This window comes from Dermacentor andersoni, chromosome 5 (genome assembly GCF_023375885.2).
Source record: "Dermacentor andersoni chromosome 5, qqDerAnde1_hic_scaffold, whole genome shotgun sequence".
Lineage (NCBI taxonomy): Eukaryota > Metazoa > Arthropoda > Arachnida > Ixodida > Ixodidae > Dermacentor > Dermacentor andersoni.
Window position 1 is genome coordinate 67,320,331 of NC_092818.1, and position 20,552 is coordinate 67,340,882.

General features: G+C 44.8%; 1 long non-coding RNA gene across 1 annotated transcript in view; it reads left to right on the forward strand.

Annotated features, from left to right (window-relative positions):
* Positions 1-2,095: 2,095 nt before the first annotated feature.
* The window catches only part of LOC140218477 (uncharacterized), a 151,300-nt gene continuing 132,843 nt past the window's right edge, over positions 2,096-20,552 (forward strand). Inside the window, exon 1 of the long non-coding RNA XR_011894743.1 lies at positions 2,096-2,326. This is a non-coding gene — a long non-coding RNA (uncharacterized lncRNA). The remainder of the gene's footprint in view (positions 2,327-20,552) is intronic.

Sequence of the window (20,552 nt, forward strand, 5' to 3'; positions counted from 1 at the left end):
GCATAAGCAAGGTTAAGGTGCTTTTGGAGGATTACGTGGTCATCGTGACTTTCAACAGTGCGGAATCGGATGCAGTCGTCAGCACACAATCGCATGCAAGAGGAAATGTTAGGAGGCAGGTCATCAATGTAAATTAGAAAAAGTAAAGGGCCTATTACGCTGCTCTCTGGAACACTCGATGTGACATCAGAAAAAGAAGCAAAATTATTGTCCACTGTGAACTGCTTGCGAAAAGATGGAAACGCTAACAGTGACGCTATCTTGCAAGATAGCGCTAGTGAGTCTAGTGTAAGAGAGTTGAGAGATGAGGCGGCAGTGAGGAACACGATCAAATGCTTTGGATTGAAGCCTTTGGATTCGTTATTAAAAATTTTCGGATACTGACATACCCTTGACTGTGAACAAGGTTCGCTTGGGAGGCAGATCTTTTTGTGCATGACAGCGAAGCTGTATACCTCTATACTCTCCCAATGAATTTGTCTTGTCCGTGCGCAAAAACACAATCAATCAACGCGGCAAGCAAACGCCGCGTGGGCTGCTGGGTTCCTTGCAGCCCCACCAGATGGCGCTCCTCTTCTTCGGGTCCCTTGGAGGCGATTGGAAGATTGGTGGAAGAAAAGTAGGGAAACGACAAAAAACGGAGACGTACAAAAGCAAAGTTCGTATAGAGGGTCAGAAAATTTGGCCGTGGGAGTTCATCGTGTTTTTTTTCTTTTCTTCTTGTTTAACCTAGGTAGGACATTAGGCGGTATAATAGCAAGAGCTTGGTAGCGCAACCCACCGCCCCGTTCCAAAGGTGACGCTCATAACATCCACATATCCATCCATCCATCCATCCATCCATCCATCCATCCATCCATCCATCCACCCATCCATCCGTCACGCAGCGCAACATCTTCCTCCGGCTCAGAAGAAGCTCGCCGAGCGAGTTATAGAACCACATGATTGGTAGTGCTTGATTCGGGAACCCTATGGTGGTAATGCTTCAGGCGCTTCTGTCTTCCGCGACGGGAGATTACTGGAGGTCAGTTTTGCTATTACATAGTTGGCGTCCCTTAATCAGTTGAGTATCACGAATGGGTCGCTATACGTTGAGATAAACTTGCGATACAAGCCTTTCTTCTGTAGAGGTGTCCACAGTAAGATGTGATCGCCTGGAACGAAAGTGACAGGTATCCGGGCGTCATAGCGTACCTTGGTTGAAACTTGCGAAGAGAGCGTTCATAGGCGAGCAAGCCGACGCGCTTCTTCGCCACGACACAACGTCTGTGCAATGGATGCGTCTTCGTTTAGTGTGAATGGCAAACTTGTGTGCAAGAACGTTTGGGGACGGCGAGCGTACAGCAGATGGAAAGGCGCATACTCGGTTACTTCGTGTTTGGCTCTGTTGTATGCATAGTTGACGAAGGGCAGCAAGGCATCCGAATTCTTGTGATCAGCTGAGGCGTGTGGTGACAGCGTGATTGGTGAGCGTACAGTCCCAGCGGAAAAAGAGTAGCACAAGTGAGTGGGGACCGAAGCCGCAAAATTGAGACACGCGGCGCTGTTGTTCTTCAGCGCGCCGAAAGCGAGAGTGCGAAGCATGTTCCACTTTCCAAAGTAGGGGTGGCTGGCAGAAACAGATCTGCTTTAAAGCCCGCATTTCGAAACGCATCCCATGCCTCCCTTTTCTTCGAAGCTATGCGCCAACGAGGCAGCGTACGTGAGCCCATTTTTTTTTTTTATGCGCGAGCGTTATCAGCGATGATAGTTGATGTCGTCTGGCGTAGGCGCTGCTGCACATGGCCTTTGACAGTGTATCGCCCAGCAAATTGTTGATCTTAAAGAAAACTGCCATTAAAACACATCTGTTTGCAACGCCAGAATGAAAACAACAAGAAACAAACGAAAAACAAAACAAGACGGGTTCTTCTGCGCACCCACGATAGCCCATGATTCTGCCGTAAGGTAACGCTTAAGACATCATTTACCAGGCGGGCATTAAGATGGGTCGCTTTCTGCCGGCCACCCCTGCTTTGGAAAATGGAATGTTCCTGGCACTCTCGCTATCGGCGCGCTCGGTAACGGCAGCGCCGCGTGTCGCTATTTTGTCGCTTCGGCCACGAGTCACTTGTGCTAAACTTTTTCTTTTGTGCGTTCGGTAAGGTCATTCGTTTGTGGCTGGTATGGCGTTGAATGGTGATAAGTAGAACCGCAAAGGCACGCCAGGTCTTCAACAATGGCCAGTTGTCGTCCACGGTCACTTTTAACAACACGTGGAGCGGCGTGGCGCCGGATGACAGAATGATGAAGCAGAAAGCACGACGCATCGACGGTGGTAGCAGAGGTAAGCGCCGCAGCAATGGTCGCGGTCTTATAGCGCGTCAAGTAGTCGCCGCACGCACTAATTCAGCGGTGGCCGGTAGAGCTCTTGGGAAAGGGGCCGAGCAAGTCGATACCAACTTTTTCAAATGGTAAGGTGGGTGGTTTCACTGGTTGCGGAAAGCCTGCAGGAGGCGTCGCCGGCTTTTTATGATATTGGCAAGCTGGAAAGCTAGCAATGTACTGTCTTGTGTTTTTCCATACACTCTAAAGACAGTTTGCACACTTTGGGGTGTATATTTGTCCCACAACGATAAGCGTCATCTGCCTTGCTTGCGTTTCCTTTCTTGAAAACACGGCGCTCGCTACTTTCCTGCCAAGAATGCTGCGTCACACTGATAAAGCGCATGCCGTTCGTGACTGGGAAGTACCGGGCTCGCAGCGTTAAAGAAAGGAAACGCGGGCAAGACAGATGACGATTATCGTTGTGGGACAAATAAACACCCCAAAGGGTGCAACTGTTTTTAGAGTGTAGCTTTGGCCAATGAAAGCGCTGGCGTAATCGATGAAGTGTGCAAGCAAGTCCAGATGATCCGATATGATGTCGTCATGCATGGCGCGAAGAACCGCAGTACGCAGGCGTCCGAGAACGACTAGGAGCAACGAAGCGCCGTCAGCCGAGTAAATTTTTTGTAAAGCAGGCCGTCACGCAGCGTAAATGGCGTGGTCTGACCTGAAGTGCTCGCAGCTTCCAATATGAGTAGTAGTGTAGGATCGCGACGCAGTTCACATTATATAATAAAGACGCTGACGTCAGAAAACTCGGTAAAGCTGGTAAGATAGTCGTCGTCGTTAGCGTTGGATTGAGACTACTGTAGACGAGATAAGCAGTCGGCATCGGTATGACACCGATCGCCCTTGTAGGCGACAGAAAAAGATGTGTTCTTGAAGGCCTAACGCCCGACGTAGCAGCCGTCCAGAAGGGTCCCGCAGTTGAACAAGCCAGCAAAGGGAGTGATGATCCGTCACTATCTTCAAATGGCAAGCCGACAGATATGGCCGAAAGTTCTGGATGGCGAAGCACTACTACCAGGCATTCCAATTCGGTGGCAGTGTCAGTGTCTCGTCAGCTCTCATCATCAGCTCTCATCAGTGTCCGACTTGCGTATACGCAACGACGTGCTGGTGACCATGATGGTGTTGAACGAGGACGGCGCCAACGCCCACATCACTAGCATCAGTGTGTAGCTCAGTAATGACCTCGGAATCGAAATGGCGCAAGACTGGCCCAGAAATTAGGAAACACTTCAGCTCATGTAACGCGTCCTCGCCCTCTGTAGTCCATACGTGCGCATTGTGTTTGAGATCGAGGCACGGGAGTGGGTGAGAAGGTTGGGCCGAGTTCTTAATAAACCAGCGGAAATATACGAATACAGGCCTAGAAAACTTCGCCGGTCTTTCGCTGTTTTCGGTTGGCTAAAATCGCGCACTGCAGCGAGCATTTCAGGGTAAGGTCATGTACCATCTCTGTCGACAAGAAACTCGAGTCCGACAGTGTGGCGCTCTCCAAAGTGACATTTATTCGAGTTTGAAGCCAGTCCAGCGTTTTTGTATGTGGTATCCCACTTGAAAAAACACAACAGGAAAGTTTCAGTCTGTCGTATTTTGGGACGTTGTTTCTGTCGTTCTGTTGTCTGTAGTGTTACGTCCTGCAGTCGAAAGTTTTGTAGTTCCTGATCAATATTTAATTAAAAATTGACAGAGACCTCTTTAAGGTTATGTAAATTTATTACCACAAAAAAAGATAAATATAAAAAAATAAAAAAACTTCCCGCCCGGGATCCGGACTTGGGACCTAAGGATCCCGAGCGCAGCATCGTACAACTGCACCACGCCGAACTTCTTTTTTTGTTTATTGCATGGAATTATCAGTAGTGACAAACCAATACAGTTACATTACATATGATCATACATGAGAAACAAATTGACACATAGTATGCAGTCCAATGACAGTTCAAAATTCTGGCAAATAAACACAAGCGTCCAGATGCGAAATCCATTCAGGTACGGGATAAAATGTAGCCATCACACTTACGGATTTGAGCAGTCTCTTCTCGGAAGATAGACTTTGTCGAGCGAGGTGGCTCGGTATGTCTGTCGATCATTCAACTTTTCCATAATGAATAAAGTCCTAATAACATAAACAAATCGTATGGTGTATTACTGGCTGTCTTATTGGAAAGAAGGAACCGGATACCATAATATGTGAGAGGAAAGTCTTTTTTGATAGTTTTTTGTAAAATGTCCCAAAAATGAGATGCGTCACGACAAACTATAAAGCAATGTTCTATTGTCTCGGGTTGATTGCAAAGCCTACACTTTGTATTCCAGGGTACATACAGTCCTTTTTCCTGAAGCCACGTTTTAACTGACAGTGTGGAGCTGTGCAGCTTAAAGAAAAACGTTTTCGCTGCTGGCGCAATGCACAATCTACGGACACTGCAAAGAACATCTTGACCAAATAGACAGATACGGCTTTCGGTACAGAGGTTCAGGGAAAAGGTTATCTATAAATGCTACATTTAGCGGCGTGCGATTAACGGTAAACAAATATTCAAGGGTGAATCTGGCTTTTAAGAATGAAATAGTGTCAACAAGTTCATTTAGGAAGCCCCATAACGGTAGTTCTTGAGCAAAGTTTGTCGTGACAAAAATTAAAGGGAGGTGTGACGCAAGACGTGCTTGATTAACTGCGAGAAGGAATGGATGACGGACATTTTTAAGGTAAAATAAGCGCATGACCAATTGACGCACAAACAAATGCACAAGACCAAAGCCCAGTACAGTTTGGCTATGTCAACAGTAAAAATCGCTGTCTGCGTTGCTGTTTACATTTGCATTTTAAAAGCCAAGATGCGCTTTCACTCCACCACGTCAACTGCCGCCTCTCTAGAAGAGCAAAAGTGTTGTTACCATTGACAGGTACATCGTGGAGTGCTAGAACATCGATTTTACTATATGATATCCATATTGAATAAGAAATTCAGAAATAGACAACGGTGACCGGGGACACTGTTAGGGTTGTTACTGCTAATTTCGACAGTTGTCTCTCGCTCTTTACACTTTTGAACGCGCATATAATTCATGTGTTCAATGCAAAATAGCTACATAAACACTCGTGGATGAGTATTCATTCTCACAGCATACTGGCTTCTCACGGCAGCGCTGTACCAGATTAATGAGACCCGAGCGAGACAGCTTTTCACGCAACTTTGTGGAACAACCCAAAACTTCTTTTCCGCATCGCATAAGCTTGTGCAATATTTCTTGAAAATTAACTAATGTGTCAGTGTAACCGCCCATGTAAGTCCACAGGCCTGTGTGCCACATCTTACGAAAAAAAAAGGATACGCAGCCATTCCAGCAGATGGTATGATTTTGATAGGCGGTCGATTTGGAGGAGGCCGGTAAGGTTTTGCTGGTGCCGCGTCGTCACGGCACAATTATAACAATTGGCCACGTTGACTTTAATACCGGTGTCGGTGCTATCAGCATTGCCGGCTTCAGAGAAGCACGATTGAATACCGCGCAAGAGAAAAGTAGTGTACACCACCGATGCGAAACTGACACCTAATTTTAAAGGGCCGCGACGGAAAGCGCTTCTGTTGCGACTTCAGAACTCTTGGCCGTCGCGACCGAATGTTGCTGTTGCGACGTCAGAATTGCTGTCGTAACGTCAGAGAGTCGCTGTCACGATAGAAAGCTGTTGTTCCGATTTCAGAACTCTTGTTGTCGCGACAAAAAGTTTCTGTTGCGACTTCAGAACTCTTGGCCTTCGCGACAGAATGCTTCTGTTGCGGCATCAGAATTTCTGTCATGACGTCAGAAATGTCTGTCGAAACTACAGAAACGTTAGGAACTTCTGTCGTACAACAGAAATTTTTGTAGCTGCGACAGGAATTCCTACTGTCTTTTTCAACTGGGCACTACAGAAGCTTGTAGCATCGCATAATTTCAGAGCACTTCTGTTGTCATCATTGGGTACATCTTGCGACGATAGGTTTCTGTCGTACAACAGTTCTCAGTAGTACAACAAAGGTTTGTCGCATTACTTCAGGAATACTTCTGTTATGACAATCGGGGGCCTGTTGCAACGATAGGTTTCTGCCATACAACATTTTTCTGTAGTACAACAGAAGTTGGTCGCATTACTTCAGGAACACTTCTGTTGTGACAATTGGGGGCCTGTTGCCACAATAGGTTTCTGTAGTATTTCAACAGGTCTCTGTAGCACTATAGAAGTCGGGTTACTTCAGGAACATTGCTGTTGGGACAACAGGGTGCCTGTTGTGCATGAGGACCAATTTTTCTGTAGTACTACAAAAATCTGTTGTAGTGCTTCAGCTTTCTGTTGTAACAACAAACATACGACACAGTGTACTTCTGTAGTCACAACAAGAAATGTCGGTTGTACATCATGTCTGTCACTCCATGAGGAATCTGTAGTTACTACCTAAAAATCCTGTTGTATAACAGAAATTTCTGTAGTACTGAAGGCAACCTCTGTCGTCATTTTCAACTGGGATGTATGTATGTGGTTGTATGTGGTATGTGGTACGAAGCCAAGTCGCTGATTGTGCGCCTCAAATGTTTTGCCAAAAATGATTACATCATCGAGATAGCGCATGCTGAACTCCCACTTCAATCCGCGTAACACTGTGACCATAAACCAAAGTTGCTGGCGCATTGCATAAGTCGAAATGCATCACATTGAACTCGAAGAGCCCGTCTGGGATCACAAAGGCAGTTTAGTCTTTATCTGTAAGGTGCATCGGTATTTGCCTGTGTCTCAGCCATAAGTCAACGGAGGCGAACCACGAGGCTGCATGAAGACAATCGACAGCATCGTTGGTGCGTGGAAGGGGGTATAGGTCCTTCTTTGTGACTTTGTCAAGTCTTCAATAATCAACTCAGAATCTCCAGGAATTGTCGTCTTTTTCAACTAGTATTACTGGAGCCGCCCTGGGATTCAAAGACTCCTGAACAAAGCATTTCCGCAGCATTTCTTGAACTTGCTCGTCAACTACTTTTTGTTCCGCAGGAGAGACACGGTACAGCTTCGGGCGAATAGGCGTCGCTTGGCCCGTGTTTATGCGGTGTTGCATTCTCGAATCAGGAAGTTAAATTGCGTGATCGTCTTGCGCAAAATCGAATACTGGCGCATAGCGAACGAATACCACTGGTAATTCTTTACGCTCTGAAGGGGATAGCGACTTGTTGAGCATGCGGTACAATTCCAAGGAGTAGTCGCGATTTGTTGCCCTCGCGTCGGTAGAAGCGTCGATGGCATGAATACTGACAGTCGCTTCTGAGGAAAGGGGGCCAGTTTGAGTACAGTAGGCAGTCAAACTTGCTCCAAAGACGTGTTCAACGTCCACACGTGAGCACGACCATCTACACATTACACAATGCATCGAGGAAGCTGTATATCTTTTTCTACAACATGGTAGGGTAGTATGGTTAAATTGATCCATGAAAGCGATGCGGAGGACAATCTTCGGAAGTCACCGGAATAAATGCCGTAATCTGAGCCGGTAAAAGTCCCTGCTAGTCCCCGTCATATACTTCTGGTACTGGTGCTATCACATGACTTCGAAGAGAAATTTCACCAGCCCTGCAGTCTAACACTGCACCACATTAGCCAGAAAAATCGATCCCGAGGTGAATGTTGTGGGTGGTGTGTTCCAAAAGAATAAATTCAGTTGGAAACTCTAGTCCACCGATACTCACTAAAGCAGATGAAACACAAACGGGCCACCCGCAGCGTTTGGCCCCCAACTCCACGAAAAGTTGTCTTTTGGCAGTTTTTGGAAAGTTGACGTAACCTTGCGTCGAAGACGATTTGCGCCTGAAAGATTTGAGTTAATGTAACATATGCACGAACATTATATGAAATACACATGAAGTGGTTCTTACAAACTATATAGGCTGACCAAGTACGTCCAGTTTTGTTCTGCGTAACAAAAACTCAACTTCCTGTATAAAACCTGAAAATATAATGTCGACTGACAGGCATCTCGAAAGCACATTTATTTGTTAATGAAATGACAATATTTAGCATAGAGGGAGAGAGAGAAAAAGTGAGAAATTAAATGAATCCTGGAGAGGTTTGCCTGGTATTTAACAGTTTCTTTGACTTACTGCGTCTGCTTTCCCCACTGGACATCTGCCACTATGTTCTGTGCCACTTAACGGATTGTTTGAGTCACCCATTCATTGGCTGTGTTCCAGTACTCACCGTAGACTGCTAAGCGCACAGCGGCCATCTTAAGTCTCGTTTCAGTTCTCACGAAGACACCAAACTAAACAGCTTCGAGAAGACAGCATGGTAGTCAAAAACGATGCAGGCTACTTTCCTGTCCATACAAAATGGCGGCTGAGCAGAACGCTTGGAAAGCCGACAGGAATGTTGTCTTCGCAAAAGAAAACGTAGATAGGTTATCCAACACCCTTAATCTAAGCTGCATCGTATTTTTCATAGGTTTTCAGGCGCAACGACTTAAAAATACAGGAATAATGTCTGCGTTTCTCAACCTTTTCTTGTCACTGTGAGGTCACGTCCCAGAAGCGTCTTCCGTACGTCTTCCAGACGGCTATATACGCGCTCCATGACGTCGAAGCTCCCTCGGCAGTTCCTTAGCTGTATACGTAGACTGCCTCCGATGCTGACCCGAATATGCCGCAATTCCTAGTAACTGCTCATGATCCCTTAGTATTTTGTTCACGCGTTCATCACTTTGGCCCATGTAAGTATTTCCGTATGTAGGAGGCCCGACCAAACAGACATATTTTGTGTGTTTCCTTTCAATCAATTCGTTTGCGATGCTGCGTCCACACTTGTCAAATTTATCACGCTACTCCCGTCATGAACAGCGCAGTTTTCAAGAATGAAACCGCACCAACTTGCTCAGCTCTCCATACTTTTTGCGCATCTTCTTGTGTGCGGCTTTTGGAATTCGTTATTTTGCGTCGACTCTCTTTAATGACCTGTCCATGAGCGTTCTGTAACACCAGCCTCGCAAATGGTCAATCAGACCCTGCAGAGAGAGAGCGAAATAAATATTCTAATGCGTACTGCGGGCGTGTTCCTGGCCATACACCTAACCGCGGCTGCGCTGTAACACTACAGTAACGCATGCTGCGTTGCTGCTGCGTTGAAGCGCGACCGTGGCCTAGCATGACACTAGAAATGACCAGGATACAGTGAAAAAGTCTCTAGTACACTCTGGCCAGGGCAACGCCGCCATGAAATGGCACACTCGTTCACATAGTACACAGCGCACACAATTAACAAGTGCAAGCATACATGATAACAGGAAATTCAAATGTCTGGCGTATGCCAGTGTTTTCCGGAGGAAGAGTAACAGCAGTTTCTTACATAGGTGCAGGGCATCAGCGGCGCGGCTTCAAGGTCCAAGCATGTGACGCAGCTCGAAGGTGCAGCCACGTAATCTTAACGTAATCTTAAACTATGTATAAACCTGCAATAGTGGATATAGTTCATCACACGCACCCCAGGGCTGTGCGTGTGAATTACAGGTTATGAAGGAAGTGGTTTGTAGAGGCCACATTTAAGCGAATAGTAGCGTGTGAACCTGTGCGACCACGCCGTGTATAAGGCCACTCCGCATGTAAAAAATAACATATTGCGTTAAAATTTCGAATGAGTCCGTACCCTCGTTGCACATCAAATGCACGTTGAAAGCGGCCAGGCGACGGCGTTTACGAGGACGAAGCCATCCCTTTAAGAGAAAGGAACAGAAAGCAGTGGCGATTAGGCGTCGCACGTCGCTCCACACAGTATAGTACCGAAGAAAACAGGAGCAAGTGGACAGTTGATCCTAAAATAGGTGCTTCCGTCCCTCGAGGAGCTAATTGCAGGAGTGCGAGTGCCGTGTTCCAAGTTCAGAGGGCAAGTGTCCAGTCCCTTGTCAGAAAGAGAGCAACGGCAGGATGAACGGCAGCAGTTGTTCCCCATGCACTCCGCCTGTTTCTCCCCGTGTCATCGAATGGAGTGGCAGAAATGGTATTATCCGCCTAAATCTAGAACACGTGAATAATCTGAAGTTCGGGCACTGTTTATTGAACTAAATGCATGGCAGCACTTTGCCTTTTCGTGAGAAAAGATGTGTGACACCTATAAGCGGAAATATAACGAGCCAGGCACTTCATCTCTGCACTATAAGCGAACGATGCACACTAAACGCGCGATTCATTGATGGGCAGTCAGAAGTTTTTGGTCAATCGTACCGAAGTTGATTCTGCTCCAAGGAGATTGCAAGCTTAAATGAAACGATACGTAGTTCAAACGGGGCACGCTAAGCGACAAGTAAGTTAGCCTTCATTGTCCTCTACCGTGTCACGTTTTCGCTACACGTGCCTTACGTAATGTGTGTCAATTCAAATTGTCCCAGGATTAATCGGGCTGTTTTCTCTTTGCAGTCGCATATGGTTGCAACCACAACCAATGCTAGACTCTTCCCGCATAGCACACACAGAGTGCTGAGTATCTTTCATTGTCGCGCCTGCACCGTGATGCTTAGCATGCTTCCAGTATTCTGCCTCGTCAACAATGTTGTCGTGGTGTATTGGTTAAAGTATCCTACTTGTGAATGTGGCGACATTAGCTGGAATCCGACCTTGCGGCACTTTTTCTTTTTTTTTATGGCTGAATATTTTTTATGATCGTACATACGGCTAACGTCCTTATTCGGCTCTTTGAGGAGTATCCGAAAGAGTGACCATTGCTCCCTTGAGCACCGGCAAAGAGTCACGGTTAATCTTTAAAGGAGCAATTGCCTGGGGAATAACAATTCCTGCCCTCGCACTTACACCCAAAAATAACAAATGGTTTTGGCATCACAGTTACGCTCCAAAAAGAGCAAGCTCGATAGCCCAGTTCCTCCTTCTTTTTTCTTAGAGTGCAGCTGCCTCTCCAGCACCACCAGTCTTCCTCACGCTTGTCCCATATCCCGGAAGGTTGCCTTTCTTGGTTGAATACGCGGAAAAGCGTGTATATACACAACCGCGATTTTTTGCCAAAATTTCACTACCACCTCCAGGCAGAAATCATGGTTGCGCTAATGCTTGCGTGGCCGAGGGTATGCAAAACTGTCAACTTCTTTTGTTAGGTTTATTCAAGGAATTCTTAGTGCCTCTAGGTGAAGCCGGCTACTTCTCTGAAATTACAATTAGAGAAGTCCGGCACCACAGACATTTGTGCAATTGTGATGAAGGGGATGATCGTATTAGAATTAATCAACGAGCAGCAAAGCATACCATGACGCCATTTCTAAAGCTAATTCTTTGAAAAGACGTGTGTTCGGGGGGGGGGGGGGGGGGGAGTTTCAGAAGGAGAAATTTATTGGCCAGATGCAAATTAGGTCTCTCTTGAGTGCCACGCGAGATGCACAACACTCGCAAACATCGACACTAAAGCCATAGAAACTTGAAGACACGGAAACACAGAACAAGAATGTGCGATTTAAGGAGTACGTGAAGGGTAAGCAGAACAAGCATAAGAACGCCTAGATTAAATAATGGCCTGATGGTGTAACTCGGATTTAGCAACTTCTTGACATTCCTGTCTCCTCCCTAAACTTGAATATTGAGTGCATTTCTTTCAAATTGTTTAATATATAGGAACTTCAGCATAAGTACCTAGAGGTGCACTGCATATGTTACACATCCACGTGAACTATGCGATCTCACTTAAGAAGCTTCATGAGAGTGTTGAAAAAAAACTGAGAGAATTCAAGAACCCATGGTGCGAAAACGATGACTACACTGCATGCAGTGATGCCAGCCCCCGAAGCCAGTTCTTCCCTAACTGGGCTGAAAAGGTTTCCTGGATTTCCCTAGATTTCTGCTAAATGTAGTTGTTCAAGTCTTGAATAAGATTTTTGTGATCGTAAATGTTTGTTTGTGCTATGCAAATGACTATAAGTGTTAGTGTCTAAATTTATTTGTAAGCTCGTTTTAAAATACTCAAGTAAGGAAGTCACTAGACTCAACCTCAAACGATGTTCCACTGCAAGTTATGCTAATGGCACGGTCTTGCGTGAAGCCGTATTTACGGAAGAAAATTGTCAGCACGCGAATACTTTGTTGCCGAAAGTTCTTCTTTTGCACCTTGCGCAACGTGCCAGTATTAAATGGAAAGTTATTCAAGCTGTAAGATGGGTGCCGGACATCCTTAATAGAATGTAACAGTGTCAAAACAATGTGCCTCTTCAAGGCGGCATTGTAAAAGAAGGGAATGGTTTTCTTTTTTCACGCCTTGCACTGACGTAGCACCACCGCCTTTACGCACTTATACGTCATTTGCTGCAAGGCACTAAAATACGCGGAAGTTTTTCTTTTTTTTACCTTCCTTCAAAGTAAAACTCGCCCAAACACATGATGACTGGGACTCTGTCGAAACTTGCTCTCCATGGGAGGGTCCCGGTAAGTTTTAGTATACGCGTGCTTAGTCGGCTGTTTAGCACCATGACCGCTCTGTCGTGCTCGGTGTTAGGTACACGCGTCCGCATACGCCCAAATGTGCTCATGCTGCTTTGTTCGCTGTTCCCGCATTTGTTTGTTTCGCCGTTTACAGTTAGGAATTTCGTTCCGACTGCACAGACATTGACAGCGGAGCTAGTGGTTAGAACGGCAAAATCGTAGTAGCAGCACTTCGTTAAAGGAGCCAGGGCGTCCGCACCCCGTCGCTTGCTTGGGGAGATGCGCTCTCTGCACAGCGGTACGATCAAGTCACGCTTCGCATGCTAATGCGAAAAATTGTTTGAACTGACTGAAATACGAACACCCCGCCACGCCAGCAGCTTCCCCCGTTTCAATGTCCTATCTATAGCGCAAAATGTTCCCACATTTGAACGAAATTCGGCAGCACGTTTCACTCCTGTAACACTTGGAGGCGAACTCGTGCTGTACACGTGGTAATGCATTAAGTTATACGATCGGAGGAGTCAGACTTCTTGCAAGACATAACAAGCCGCAGTGTGAATTAAACGTATGGCGTTGTAGGTCGACCTCCTCAATGACACACGTGACTCCGCAATGACACATGCGGCCCGCGCCGCAGCTTTCGCAGCTGTTCTTTGTGACCTCTCTACCGAGTAGTAAGGGTAAACAATTTTGTCAATGTTCACCCGCGCCTCGTCGACGTCTGTTTGCGTTCGCTCGCCACCGTCATCACGTACCATATAGCAGCTGGGTAGTAAATTGATGCAGCGGTCCATTAGGCCTTCATAGCTTTCAGCACTGTCAGCGCATCACCAGCTGTAATGCTATAGCGCCCATCTCTTAAATGAAAATCAAACCACATTGGCTGTTAAAGCTGCATCTTAGTACTATAAAATTAGGACAAACAATCAATCTTAACAATAACGGCAAAACGTACCTAATGCTTTGCCTTCAGCGTTATATCAGACTAAACGATGATGGATTTGGCACTTACTTCTTGTTGTCAGGACGGAGAGCCAGGGATAAGCGCGAATCCGCATTGAAGCGGGTGGTCTGTAGTGTTAAGCTCTGCCGCATTGCTACCTAATCACGGATAGGGTGGCTGTCCCGTAACAGCAACAATAATTCGCGGTATACGACGTGCACGTGCAAATCTAACATGTCGCATGTCGCTGTAACTTATCGCGTACCACGCAAAAACAAGGGTCTCTAATATCACCCATAATCAGACAGTTGGGGCCAGAACTATATTCCGCGGCGCAATAATATCACCTGTGCATGCCCTCTTATTATGGGGCAGTGCTGCAAACGACTTGCGAGCGGGAGTATAGAACACAATGTGGGAGATGTGTATTACGCTCCAGACTCCATTTCCTAAATTAAGCCGCACAACTTCTTTTGTCTTACGGGGGAGGGGGCAGGGGGTACTCAGAGATTACGTTTCTAACAAATTATCTGGAAACACGTTCAAATTATTATGACAAAAGCAAAAAAAAAATGAAGAAACGAGAAAAAATTAGGCTACTTTAGATGGACATTTTATGGCTCCACGTGGGCTATCAAATAAAGCTACTTTGTCCTAGTTATACTCGGCCTCACTTAGAGCATTCATCAGCCATATGAGACGTACCCTTGCGAACTAAGATAACCAACGAACTAGAGGCAGTGCAGAACTATGCCGTTCATTTTGTTTCGTAGAATTAACGCCACACTGCCAGTGGTACGTAACTGAAGATAAGTCTTGACCTCTCCCTACTTTCCGTTGTCGTAAAATAGCTGGCATTGGTCGTTTCCACAAAATTTACTATCATAATAATCACGTTCGTCAGAATTTAATTCAAACTTTACTATTTATTTGCCGTAAGAGCAACCACAGGCACAAGGCGGGCGTCCATCACTCTAATATACATGGTAACGTATGTGCAAAGGCGATCGCTAATGTGGTAGGGAACGGAAGAGTACATGAACAACACGCTGAGGTTTATTAAAGGACCATTTGCCCATGAGCTTTACCGCGCAAGCGCTGAGAGCGTTTTGTTTTTAATAAAAGCAAAATAATAAAGAAAAAGGGAGGGGGAGAAAGGTATTAAGACAGAGGCGATCAATTCTTTTTAATCGCATTTAGAAAGCACCACTGGCTGCATTTTCGGCATGAGCGAAATAAACGGAAGAAATTATGCAGAAACTCAAGTGCAGTTCTGTAAGTATGCGTGAGCGTGCTTCCAAATTTGAGTTGGCCTACCCTAAAATTTCATGTTGACCTACCTTCAAATTTCAATTAGGCCATCCGCAAACTTCAAAATGGCCCACCCCCAACTTTAAAGTTGGCTGCCTCCTAATTTAAAGTTGGCCCAACCCCGAATTTCAAGATGGCCCACCACGAAATTTCCAGTTGGCCCACCACCAAATTTAATTTGTCCCACGTCTGAATTTCAAGTTGGCGCACCCCCAAATTTCAAGATGGCCCAACTCCAAATTTCAAGTTGGTCCACACCTATACTTCAAGTTGGCCCACCCCAAATTTCAGTTGGCGCACCCTTACTAATATGCTTCCCTGCGCATTTTTATAGCGTCCCCTCTATCGTTAGGGTTTGCCTAAAGCTGATGATATGGATATTCTCTCTCATCAGTATTTTTTCTTAAGGGGGTCGGGGGTTCAGTTGTTCCTCATCACTTATAAAGCTAGCAATGATCCACATTTACACTATTATAACAATTAAATGTCTTAAATTCGCTAATTACGCATTCTTGTATAGATGTAAGGTACTTTTCGCGTGATGGACATAATTTGCTGGGCAACTCTCCAAAGAATGCTCACGCATTAGAAAGGCGCTATGAGGATACGGCTCACTGAAACTTCAGGCTCTATTCGTAAAGTACTCATGTGCTTTCTGCCTGAAAATCTGCACAACATGGAATCATCTCCCGCTTCAAGGCACTGCCATCATGTATTCATACCTTTTCAGATATGTTTGGCTAAATACCTATGACAGTCCTCGATCTTCTTGCGATTCTTTTGTGTGCAATCTAAAGGAGATTGTTATTCAAGTACTGTTGCTAAAGGATGCGTCACCGTACTAAATTTATGCTGTTGTATATTGTCTATATTGCAGATCTTTTTGATTTCTGCTTTTTTATTGCTTGACCCTCCTGTAAGTATAGTGTAAATGCAATAGGTGCAAATAAATAAATAAATAAATAAATAAATAAATAAATAAATAAATAAATAAATAAACGTGTAGGTGAAGTTCATATAGTTTGGATTATTATGGCCTTAGTAGTAAATTATATATGCAAGTGCTCTACACCATTACATGTGTTTTACGAACGGCGCAGAGTTTAGTCCCCTGCCCCTGGGATAAGTACAAATGTTACGAAGATCAAATTCAGTAAATATAGGGGAACATTAGGGCTGATTTCCTTAGTGAGTAAAATATGCATGGTTAAAATAGAGTCATTTCGGAAAATTTCTTAAGCACGTGCTCGAAAGCGTTATACGCGGGTGAGGTTTCTACCAGGCAAGTCCTAAGCGGCCGATGTTTTAAAGGATGCTTTATTTTAGGCAGCAGTTCGGAATGCAGAAGAAATAAAAGCCAACAACGCCATCGCTTTCATTGCCACGTCTTTTCGTAACAATCCAAGGGCACTGTGAAGGCCCGCGACGTTGGACGGAAAGCGAGGTTATCGAAGAAAATAAAAATAAAAGGGAGAGGGGGGAAAACTCAGACACAGCCTCGCGCAAATGTGCCCTTCAACGTGTCTCTGCACTTCGGAGAAAGAAAAGAATAGAATGCCTTCCCAGCGAGAGTATAACCGAAAGAAGTGCCGATGGGGTCTACTAGACCACGCAATTTCAAGAACGAAGAAGCGTATGCGGCCCTCCTATATGACCGCCTGCCGTTCATCGCTCCGACAGTTGACGTGGACACGGTTACCTTTGATGTGCGTTGGAAGTTTACTTGCACTCTGCAAAGGACTCTCCGATGGCATTTCCACGTCGAGTCAATTCGGTGTCCGAGCAAACAGTCATCGGACACGGAAAGCGTTGGCGCTCACTTTTTTTCTTTCTTGCCGGCATGTAATGAAAGTGGTGCACGGTAGTTCGGCCCTCCCTCATCTCGTTTTCTGGCAATTATCGATTACGTCGGTCTTAGGGTCATCGACCGGTGACCTCGAACTCACGTGACGTGTGGCTGCTGCTCCTTCCAGTTGAAAGACGTCTTGAGAAGCTGCAACATGCCGTGCCAAGAAAGTGATTTCCAGTTCTGTTTGTCCCTCGAAGAAAAAAAAAACAAAGCGGCCTTCCACTGTTTGACTGGTGCATCGGGGTTGTTCTTACAAGCCAAGAGATTTCGCTGCCGCGCTTTAGTTGTGTTACTTCGATTATTGAGAACTTTAAACCTGCATTTACCTCGCGTCCTTTTTTTTTTTGTTCTTTTGAAACTGCACACAATCTTCTACATTACCCACAGCAGATAGCACTACTTCAGTCCTTGTACTGGATTGCTTGGAGTGGTGGGCATTATTTACACAATATATCGAAATACATAATTGTCTCATTACAAGATTTTCACAAATAAAGACTTGCCTAATCACATTATGGCCTATGTTTGGATTGCAATTTCCTATTTCTAGCTGGTTATTTTTCAAGCCATATAAGTGAACGAATTCTGAGGGTGACACCAGTTTCTAGGTAGGCGCCTTTAAACTTGCGATAAGACTGCACGATTCTTCCGCTTACTTTCGTAACAAGACACTGTTTTGTGCATTCAAGAATATGCATAACTGGGACACTATGTATTTTGTCGCATAAATTTGGCAAAACTAACTCGAAACTGACGTCACCCTACGGATTCTTTCGAAGTGAATATGCCTTCAGAATTCACTGGCTACAAATGCAGAAAATTTCAATATATGCCCAAAATCAATTAGTTGGATACCTAATTAGTGATATTGGGGGAATTATGTGATTAAGGATTTCAGATTTTTGCGCTACTAGTGTCCGCCTGTTGAAGTGATTCTGCGCAAGGAATGGAATTGTGCTATTTGACACCGGCAATTTTTTAAAGATTGTGTTTAAAAATTAAAAATAAATAAAAAACGCCATGTGATACACATTCAGCAGGCAGGATTTGCCATTTTCTTTTAACCACTATACAAGGTTATTTGCCTGCCGCGGAAGGAAGCTGAGTTCTATAGGGTTTTATTATGTCGCTGCCTAAGAAGCTGACGTTGGTATTGACTTCAGTGTTTCACATTAGCTTCCTTGTGAGCTCACAGTTGAGGCAGCCTACATATTTGGTGAAAGGCTTACAAGCCAATAATGTGTCACAAGAGTTCACTTCACGTCCTCCGGCTTCGTAAAGAGAAGTTTATATATCTTGTTCAATATTGTCTGACATTTTATTTGGATACCTTTGGAATCAAGCTTCACGGCTCTTCGCCTAGTTTCGTTTAGAAGGCATTTTGCATTATACAGAAGTAAATTACAGTAATTATTATTATTATTATTATTATTATTATTATTATTATTATTATTACTATTACTTATGCTTATGTGCCTGACATATTTAACAAATTGCCAGAAGAAATTTTTAACGCGACATCAAAAAGCACGCTCAAATACTTCTTAAAGCAGCTACAGTAAAATTAACCTCCTGTACATTTTTTTTTGCATCGCAATATTTACCTTTTCAATTTTTTTTATATGTAGATAACCAAATATAATCTTGCTCTTTTCAATTTTTTGCCATTCGTTTTACTTTTTTATTTTTTTTTCATCATCAATTTATGTATATTTTTTTGCCTTGTCTATCATATTCATTGGCACGGTCCTACAAGCCAACTAAGGCTTAGACCGGCCTGCTTGTGTTGTTTTGTATATTGTGTGGCAATAAACATTATTATTATTATTATTATTATTATTATTATTATTCGAGTGAACTCTGCACTAAATAATTTAATCTTCTATTAAAAATACTATCATTCCTCAGCAGCATGGTTGGGAGGGAGGCCGCACAACTACGAACCTGGTTAGCCTCATGATGCATGCCTCTCAAGCAGTGTATAAGAAAGAACAGCTGGATGTCATTTCTTTTGACCTCCGTAAGGCGTTTGATGTTGTGTAGCACCAAATACTCCTTGAAAAGTTGACAAAACTTGATCTGACCCGCCGTGGTTGCTCCGTGGCTATGGTGTTGGGCTGCTGAGCACGAGGTCGCGGGATCGAATACCGGCCACGGCGGCGGCATTTCGATGGGGGCGAAAATCGAAAACACCCGTGCACTTAGATTTAGGTGCACGTTAAAGAACCCCAGGTGATCGAAAGTTCCGGAGTCGTCCGCTACGGCGTGCCTCATAATCAGAAAGTGGTTTTGGCACGTAAAACCCCATAATTTTTTTTAAAACTTGATCTGCACCCCTCTGTCATTGCGCTGATAAGAAGCTGCCTACGCGACCAGTACAGCTACGTTAGCGTATAAGGTTAGTCGTCAGAACTTTACGCGGTTACAAGTGAAGCTCCTCAAGGGTCTGTCCAGGTCCCTTTTCTTTTCTCGTTGTTTATTAACGACGTTTCGGCAGTCATGCAATACTATTCACTTTTGTTATATGCTGTCCCAGGTTAGATTCCCGGACCAGGACGAATTTTTTATTCAACTGCGAGGTTTTCCTTCCGACTAACCCGTATGGATTTCCTTTGTAGCAAGTGCTACGATTGGGTGGATGTCTCAATTTCCCGTAATTAATTACTTCTCTCCACCTTGCCGGTTTCCGCAGAACTATTACGTAAAACTCTTGCCTTTGCTTCGAGTTGTTGACAAATTTGACTTCGCCCTTCCATCTGCTAGCCGCCTGGTTAGCTCAGCGGCTGCCCCGGAAAGGCGGTGGTCCCGGGTTCAAGTCCCGGACCAAGACAAATTTTTCTTCAACAGCGAGGCTTTCCTTTCGAGAAAAAAAAAGAGGTGAGGCGTGCAGGCACGACACAAGAGTAGAGAGGTGGACAACACGAACGCCGACTATCAACTGAAGGGAGCACTGAGGCGAAAAAGGAAAGAAGACACAAAACTCATCTGCGCAAGCTCAGGAATGATATCACCACGTGTCAGTCGGGTACATGTGCCGGTCTGCGCGAGAGATAACTGTTAAGGCACTTAATCTCTTCCTTATGTAAAGTAATCGAAGGCTGACTCACGCATGCACTTCCACCATCATAGATATGTCATGCCTCTACCATAAGACACGTATCTTCATTCTTATGTCTGTAACATATCGCGCATTCATCTAACTCTGGCGTGCAGTTACAATCTTGGCAATGTAGGGAAAGATTAGAAGGCGACCCACTGGTGAACGACCTTTTATGTTCAATTAGCCTCTGATTGATACACCGTCCCGTTTGCCCTACGTAAAGTGGCCACAGAGAAGGGGAATCTTATAAACCACACCTATACGACAGTCAGTAAAATTTGTTCTTATTGTGCTTCACTGGACAAATATCTGTTCTTTTCTTGCCTTTTACCTGCTTCTTTTTCCTCTGTACGGCAGCGCATATCTTACCTAGCTTATTGGGAGCAGTGAAAGCAACATTAACATCATATCTACTTGCAACTTTTCTAAGCCTGTGCGACACTGCATGAATGTACGGAATAGCCACTACTCTTTTTTTGCTATGACTGGTTTCTGTAATCACGTCCGTCCCCCTCGAAACCGACTTCTTTAGGCGCTCAGCC